Source organism: Gossypium arboreum, chromosome 9 (assembly GCF_025698485.1).
Source record: "Gossypium arboreum isolate Shixiya-1 chromosome 9, ASM2569848v2, whole genome shotgun sequence".
NCBI classification, from domain to species: domain Eukaryota; kingdom Viridiplantae; phylum Streptophyta; class Magnoliopsida; order Malvales; family Malvaceae; genus Gossypium; species Gossypium arboreum.
In genome coordinates, this window is record NC_069078.1 from 13,169,540 (window position 1) to 13,178,368 (window position 8,829).

An 8,829-nucleotide genomic window follows, 5' to 3' on the forward strand; every position below is an offset into this window, starting at 1 on the left:
TTGTCCGAGGCTCCCATACATGCTTGAAACGGGGGTAGTTTTTTTTAGGCCACTTACACTTAGTATTTTTAACTGAAAATTTTTTCTGTTGGCCCAAAAGAAATACAAGAAGCAGAATGAAATATGGCATGATGGCACGGCACAACAGAGAATTAAACAAGTGGCCAACAGTTGGGAGCTCGCACCCGCACCACCACGACCCTCGTTTTGCCATGTTTCCCGAGAGGGCGGCACGACCAAGTGTTTAACATAGAAATTTTTTCTGTTGGCCCAAAACAAATACAAGAAACCGAATGAAGTATGGTATGATGGCATGGCATAGCATGGCACGGCACGGCAGAAAATTGAACAAGTGCCTAGATCGCCAACAGTTGGGAGCTCGCACCCGCACCACCATGATCCCCGTTGTGCCATGTTTCCCGAGGGGGCGGCACGGTCAAGTGTTTACTAACACCTTACACTAAGTCCCCCACTTGGGAACCCTAAGGCTGGGACGTGCAAAAGAACAAGGGGGATCGGAAGGGAGATGGAGGGAGGGACAAATCGAAGTGACAAAGGGCTGAATCTTAGTGGATCGTTGCAGCAAGGCCACTCTGCTACTTACAATACCCCGTCGCGTATTTAAGTCATCTGCAAAGGATTCTACCTGCCACTCGGTGGGAATTACGCTCCAAGGAGGCGCCCGTGACTTGTTCGCTACGATCGCTGCATCTACGACACGTGCCCTTGGGGGCTAAAGGCCCCTACTGCGGGTCGACAATCGGGCGACGGGCGCGTGCGTCGCTTCTAACCCGGATTCGACTTAGAGGCGTTCACCATAATCCAATAAGACGGTAACCGCGCCATCGGCTTTTCAACCAAGCACAATGACCAATTGTGCGAATCAACGATTCCTCTCGTACTAGGTTGAATTATTATTACGACGCCGCCATCAAGAGGGTAAAACTAACCTATCTCACGACGGTCTAAACCCACTCACGCTCCCTATTGGTGGGTGAACAATCCAACACTTGGTGAATTCGCTTCACAATGATAGGAAGAGCCGACATCGAAGGATCAAAAAGCAACGTCGCTATGAATGCTTGGCTACCACAAGCCGCTTATCCTCGTGGTAACTTTTCCGACACCTCTAGCTTCAAATTCGAAGGTCTAAAGGATCGAAGGCCACGCTTTCACGGTTCAGATTCGATCGGAAATCGAATCAAACGAACTTTTACCCTTTTGTTCCACACAAGATTTGCTCGTTGGGCTCATCTTAGGACACTGCGTTATCTATTAACAGATGTGCTGCCCCAGCCAAACTCCCCACCTAACAATATCTTCCTCCCGTATCAGCCGACTGAAGCCGACCTTGGGTCCAAAAAGAAGGGTCGTGCCCTGCCTCCGATTCATGGAATAAGTAAAATAACGTTAAAAGTAGTGGTATTTCAGTTTCGCCCGAGAGCTCCCACTTATCCTACACGTCTCAAGTCATTTCATAAAGTCGGACTAGAGTCAAGCTCAACAGGTCTTCTTTTCCACGATTCGCCAAGCCCGTTCCTTGGCTATGGTTTCATTGGATAGTAGATGAGGACGGTGGGAATCTTGTTAATCCATTCATGCGCAATACTAATTAGATGACGAGGCATTTGGCTACCTTAAGAGAGTCATAGTTACTCCGCCATTTACTCGCTTGGTTGAATTTCTTTACTTTGACATTTGAGCATCTGGCGTAAATCACATTGCGTGAGCATCCGCAGGGACCATCGCAATACTTTGTTTTAATTAAACAGTCGAATTCCCCTTGTTCGTACCAATTTTGAGTCGACTGTTCGTCGCACGGGGAAGGCCCCTAAGGGAGCCGTTCCCAATTCGTCCCCTGACCAGCTCGCGGCGACTCGTTCTCACAACTAAAGTAGCTCGAGAAGTGCACTGGCAGCCGACAGGTTCGGGACTAGGACACCCGTGCCCAGCCCTCAGAGCCAATCCTTTTCCCAAGGTTACGGATCCATTTTACTGACTTCCCTTGCCTACATTGTTCCATTGACTAGAGGCTATTCACCTTGGAGACCTGATGCAGTTATGAGTACGACCAGGCTCGGATGGCACTTGGTCCTTTAGATTTTCAAGGGCTGCTAGGGGCTCGCCGGACACCACGCTGACGGCAAAGGCTCTTCCAGCCGCTGGACCCTACCTCCGACTGAGCCGTTTCCAGGGTGGGCAGGTCGTTAAACAGAAAAGATAACTCTTCTCGAGGCCTTCGCCGACGTCTCTGGACTCCCTAATATTGCCGTCAGCCGCCGCGTCCCAGTTTAGGAATTTTAACCCGATTCCCTTTCGAAGCTCGCGCTAAACGGGCTATTGGACGGGCTTCCCCCGTCTCTTAGGATCGACTAACCCATATGCAAGTGTCGTTCACATGAAACCTTTCCCCTCTTCGGCCTTCAAAGTTCTCATTTGAATATTTGCTACTACCACCAAGATCTACACCGACGGCCACTCCGCCCGGGCTCGCGCCCCAGGTTTTACGATGACCGTCGTACCCTCCTACTCATCGAGGCCTGGCCCTTGCCCCGACGGCCGGGTATAGGTTGCGTACTTAAACACCATCCATTTTCGGGGCTAGTTGATTCGGCAGATGAGTTGTTACACACTCCTCAGCAGATTTTGACTTCCATGACCACTGTCCTGCTGTCTTAATCGACCAACACCCTTTGTGGGTTCTAGGTTATTGCATAGTTGGGCACCGTAACCCGACTTCTGGTTCATCCTGCATCGCTAGTTCTACTTACCAAAAATGGCCCACTTAGAGCTCTCGATTCCGTGACGCGGCTCAACGAAGCAGCCGCACCGTCCTACCTATTTAAAGTTTGAGAATAGGTCGAGGGCGTTGCGCCCCCGATGCCTCTAATCATTGGCTTTACCCGATAGAACTCGCTAAGGGCTCCAGCTATCCTGAAGGAAACTTCAGAGGGAGCCAGCTACTAGTGTTACAGGCCAAAAGTTCCAAGCCCGTGACCATGGCACAAGATGCGACCCATGGAGGTCGATCAATTAGATGGGGATCATTCAGCCCATAAGAACTGGCCCGACTCAAAGAAATGTTGGAAAGCCTGTTAGATTGAAGCCTGGATGGCCCAATAGCGGAGATATGGCAACTTAGGCTATTTTAGGCAACTAATCTTAAAAGATAGTAGAATCATATCTTGTAAAGATTAGATTAGATTTGATAAGGCATATCTTGTAAATCCCTTAAATTATGGGATATTGTTAATCTCGTCCGTCGATGTAAATATATCTTGACCGTCGGTTCTGGGGTAGCTCAACTATAAATAGAGAGCCTCCCCCTCATTTGTAAACCATCCATTGTATGTTGAATTCTTAAGCGTAATAGAATTCTTGGGCATTTACTCAAACACCTTGTGTGCATTCTTTCTTTGGCTTTCTTTTGCTTACGTTTCACTTTTTTTGGCACAAACGCTTCCACTATACAAATTGGTACCTTGGAGAAGTTCTTAAAGAATCCTCAATTTTGAGCGTAAAGGCTGACTTGGGCAAGTTTGGATGTGTAAAATGCCTAAAGCTGCACAGATTACGAGACGAAAGGTCTAGCCCCATGACAAGTGGTATCTGAGCTATTGGTTCGAAGGCACTGTTGGGATGTCAAAAGAAGTTGTTAATCAGAATGAGCCAATGCAGACCCGTGGGAGGGGTAGAAAAGTAAGTCACTCGAAGGACATGCTGTTAGCATTGGAAGATTGAGTTATGAATCTCGAAGAGTTCGCAGGGAACATGAAGGAGAGGTTTGAGTTGGTCGAGGGATGCACAGATGGGTTTGACTCAATGGAGGAGCAACTCAAAGATTTTGTGTTGGATTCTCTCAGTGCCAATGTAGAAAAGCTAAATAAGTTAATGAACTTCACTACAGAAAAGCTGGCAGAGAGAGATGAGAATCTCGAGGATACGATGTTAGCCGTGAAGAAAGAGATTGAAGAGCTTAAGGGGGAGCTCACGATTTACAAAGCTACTTTGAGTAATGGGATGTTGTCTTCAAAGCCAAAGCAACAAGCAATGGATGTTCCCAAACCAGAGAAGTTCAAAGGTGCAAGATCCGCAAGAGACGTGGACAACTTCTTGTAGGAAATGGAGCAATACTTCCGAGCGATGGGCATTGGGGATGATGCAGTTAAGGTAAACACTGCTTCAATCTATTTTACTGATGTAGCTCTCTTGTGGTGGCATCATAGGTCCATGGATGAGAAACGTGGAGGGAACACAATTGGGACTTAGGAGGAGTTCCAAAGAGAGTTGAGGAAGCAGTTTTACCCACAGTATACTAAGAAGGAGGCTCGGGCTAAGTTGCGCCATCTCACGCAACAAGGCACTATTCGGGAGTATGTTCGGGCATTTAGTGAGTTGATGCTTCAAATCTCTAACTTGAGCGAGAAAGAAGCGTTCTACTAGTTCAAGGATAGGTTAAAGCCGTGGGCAACGCAAGAGTTGCGTTGTCAAGGGATCACCAAACTTATTGTAGCCATGGCTGAAGCAGAGTCCTTTGTTGAACTTAGTCTAACGAAAGACAAGTTTGAATCATCTCAGCCCAATGGAAAGGGCAGTGGTGAGAGAAACCCTGAAGAAGATGAAGAGGGACATAGCGACGATGGCCACAGTACTGATAGCACAAGTGGCAATAAGAAACTACGAGATGCGAAGCGGAGAACTAATAGCACAAGTGGCAATAAGAGACCACGAGATGCGAAGCAGGGATCTAACAACCCAAGGGACAAGGGGAAGAGAATAAAATGATTCATTTGTCAAGGACCACACATGCTGCGAAAATGTCCGAAGAGATCGATGATGTCGGCTATCCAAACAAAAGATGAGCCGAAAGAAGAGGAGAAGCCTGTGGAGGGAAGAACATCGAGGGTCAGTTCGATGGTTCTTATTCCTAACAAAAGGAATAGTAGAGAGGGTTGATTTTTGTGGACATCAACATTGCAGGTCAGAAGCGGAGTGCTCTTATTGATATGAGAGCGTCGGACTTGTTCATATCAGAAAAGGCTGCCAAGAAGCTTGGTCTATCAATTAGGAAATTGAATAAAAAGATCAAGACAGTAAATTCTGAGGAGGCCCTAACTGTGGGAGTAGCTCATAATGTAGAGCCACAAATCAGTGAATGGAAAGGCAAGGAAGACTTCGAGGTAATCCAATTAGATGATTATGATTATGTGCTTAGTTTGAACTTTCTTGACAGGATTCAGACAGTGTTGTTTCCATGGGCCGATGAAATCCATATTGTCACTGGTCCGTCGTCAAAGATTGTTTACCAGTACATCAAGATATAAAGGTTGGGACCAAGGTTTTGTCGTCAATTCAACTAGTCGAAGATGTTTCATATGGGGGAAGCATTAACTCGACAGAACAGAATGTTTCGAAAGCCCCTTCGAAAAAGTTAGTGGAACGTGAGTCTGATATGAGACCTGTAGAGTCGACTATGGAAGCGCCACCTTTGGGGAAGGTGGATTGTACATCAGACTTCAAGGAGAAAGAAGTCATGCGAAAGCAGTCAAGACGAGTGAATGCCACGAGTAAGGTACATTGCAAACACACTGATAGTGTTTTGAGTTCTGACTTGTTGGCTTGGCAAGATCGTAGGGGCCCTTTCAAAGTTCGTAAGCAAGAAGGCCAAGGGACTGTGGAAGAACGAAGCCAAGATGTGTGAATCGAGGGGATTCCAATGGGACCAAGTCAGAATTGGGGCAAGTTAAAGTGGAGACTTCTTGCCAATGAGATGTACCCACGAGTGCAACGGTTTAAGTTAAGAGGCGACGGAAGCCGAGGCAAAGGTTCCAAGAAAGGGACAATCCGATTACAAGTCAAGCCGGGAAGAAGCCAAGGCAATGAGAAAGTTTCGAGACGAATCAAATCAGTGCCATTCGAAAGTCGCAACGAGGGCGTTGCGAGAATGGGTGGGGGAGAATGTCATGGGCCAAAGTTCCAAGCCCGTGACCATGGCACAAGATGCGGCCCATGGAGGTTGATCAATCAGATGGGGATCATTCAACCTACAAGAACTGGCCCGATTCAAAGAAATGTTGGAAAAGCCTGTCAGATTGAAGCCTGGATAGCCCAATAGCGGAGATATATCAACTTAGGCTATTTTAGGCAACTACTCTTAAAAGATAGAGAGAATCATATCTTGTAAATCCCTTAAATTATGGGATATCATTAATCTCGTCCGTCGATGTAAATGTATCTTAACCGTCGGTTCTGGGGGAGCTCAACTATAAATAGAGAGATTCCCCCTCATTTGTAAACCATCCATTGTATGTTGAATTCTTAAGAGTAATAGAATTCTTGGGCATTTATTCAAACACCTTGTGTGCATTCTTTCTTTGGCTTTCTTTTGCTTACGTTTAGCTTCTTTTGGCACAAACGCTTCCGCTATACAAATTAGTGCCTTGGGAGGAGTTCTTTAGGAATCCTTATTTTTGAGCGTAAAGGCTGACTTGGGCAAGTTTGGACATGTAAATTGCCTAAGACCGCACGGATTGCGAGATAAAAGGTCTAGCCCCGTAACACTAGACGGTTCGATTAGTCTTTTATCCCTATACCCAAGTTAGACGAACGATTTGGACATTAGTATCGCTGCGGGCCTCCACTAGAGTTTCCTCTGGCTTTGCCCCACTTAGGCATAGTTCACCATCTTTCAGGTCCTGACAGGAATGCTCTCACTCGAACCCTTCTCAAAAGATCAAGGTCGGTCGACGGTGCAGCCGCGAGGGATCCCGCCAATCAGCTTCCTTGCGCCTTACGGGTTTTCTAGCCTATTGACTCGGACACATGTCAGACTCCTTGGTTCGTGTTTCAAGACGGGCCGAATGGGGAGCCCGTAGGCCGACGCCCGAGCATACAGGTGCCGAAGCACGCCGAGACAGCGCGTGCTGGATCCCACGATCGAGGAGGCAAATTCTCCACAGGCATATAAAAGGCCCGGGCTTGGGCCACTGCCACGACCCCGTCGGTCCATGCCCCGAGCCGATTGACGGACTGGCTCTCACAGTTCCACATTCGACCTGGGTGCATCATCGACCCCCATTCGCTTCCCTCCCGATAATTTCAAGCACTCTTTGACTCTCTTTTCAAAGTCCTTTTCATTTTCCCTCGCGGTACTTGTTCGCTATCGGTCTCTCGCCCGTATTTAGCCTTGGACGAAATTTACCGCCCGATTAAGGCTGCATCCCAAACAACCCGACTCATAGATAGCGCCTCGTGGTGTAACAGGGTCCGAGCTCTCACCCTCTCCGGCGCCCCTTTCCAAGGGACTTGGGCCCAGTCCGTCGCTGAGGACGCTTCTCCAGACTACAATTCAAACGCTGGTGGCGCCTGATTCTCAAGCTGTGCTTTTCCCTGTTCGCTCGCCGTTACTAGGGGAATCCTGGTAAGTTTCTTTTCCTCCGCTTATTGATATGCTTAAACTCAGCGGGTAATCCCGACTGACCTGGGGTCTCGATGCGATGACGAAAGGGTTTAAGGGTCTCGATTGACTAACGCGCACGACTCCGAATGAGGTTGTTTACAGCATTACCACCGATCGTCGCGACAGTTATGTTATCGAGGACTCAAATTTAGGCCAACCACTGGCTGTGAGAGCACGGGAGGCCAATTTCTACCCGCAGTCCAATCAAGTCTCGAGAGATCAGAATTGGATGCGGGCGACGATGTGTGATGCCCAGAAAAACATGCCATCGACCTAATGGCTTGGGGCGTAACTTGCGTTCAAAGACTCGATCGTTCACGGGACTCAGTAATTCACACCAAGTATCGCATTTTGTTACGTTCTTCATCGATGTGAGAGCCAAGATATCCGTTGCTGAGAGTCATTATATATACTTTGCGACAAAAGAACAACATCACTAAGCACTGACACCGCGAACGGTGCGGCAACAGAAGATGTGTCCATGTTTTCACTTCGATTCCTTGGCGCGATTCACACCGGGGGTTTGTTCATTTTGCATCGAAGAGGTTGATCCTGACATCTCACCCCACCTAATGGGCAAAGGGACGACAAGACCGGGCGCTTCGATATGTAGGGGTGGCGATAGGCGACGATGCACCCGCACCACCTCCGATGTTGTATACAATGCATTCACGGGTCGTTCCGCTAGGCAGGTTTCGACAATGATCCTTCCACAGGTTCACCTACAAAAACCTTGTTATGACTTCTCCTTTATCTAAATGATAAGGTTCAGTGGATTTCTAGAGATGTCGCAGGTAGCGAACAGCCCACGTCACCGTGATCCGAACACTTCACCGGACCATTCAATTGGAAGGAGCAATGAGCGGTGTGTACAAAAGGCAGGGATGTAGTCAACACGAGCTGATTACTCACGCTTACTAGGAATTCCTCATTGAAGACCAACAATTGCAATGATCTATCCCCATCACGATGAAATTTCAAAGATTGCCCGGGCATGTCGGCCAAGGCTATAGACTCATTGAATACATCGATTAAGCGCGTGCACCTGAACATCTAAGGGCATCACGGACTGTTATTGCCTCAAACTTTCGTGGCCTAAAAGGCCATAGTCCCTCTAAGGAGCTAGCCATGGAGGATCACCTCCGTGTAGCTAGTTAGCAGTCGAGGTCTCGTTATAATGTAATTAACGGATAAATTGCTCCACCAACTAAGAACGGCCGTGCACCACCACCCATAGAATCAAGAAAGAGCTCTCATCCGTCAATCCTTGCTATGTCCGGACACGTAAGTTTCGTGTTGAGTCAAATTAAGCCGCAGGCTCCACTCCTGGTGGTGCCCTTCCGTTAATTCCTTTAAGTTTTAGCCTTGCG

The 8,829-nt window shown here is 47.8% G+C and overlaps 1 non-coding gene and 1 pseudogene across 1 annotated transcript; both read right to left on the bottom strand.

Moving 5' to 3' along the window:
* Nucleotides 1-538: 538 nt before the first annotated feature.
* On the bottom strand, nt 539-7,489 carry LOC128281342 (28S ribosomal RNA; annotated as a pseudogene).
* Nucleotides 7,490-7,705: 216 nt separating this feature from the next.
* LOC128281272 (5.8S ribosomal RNA) lies at nt 7,706-7,861 on the bottom strand. Its single transcript, XR_008271485.1, has one exon. It is a non-coding gene; the product is annotated as a 5.8S ribosomal RNA (ribosomal RNA).
* Nucleotides 7,862-8,829: the final 968 nt, after the last annotated feature.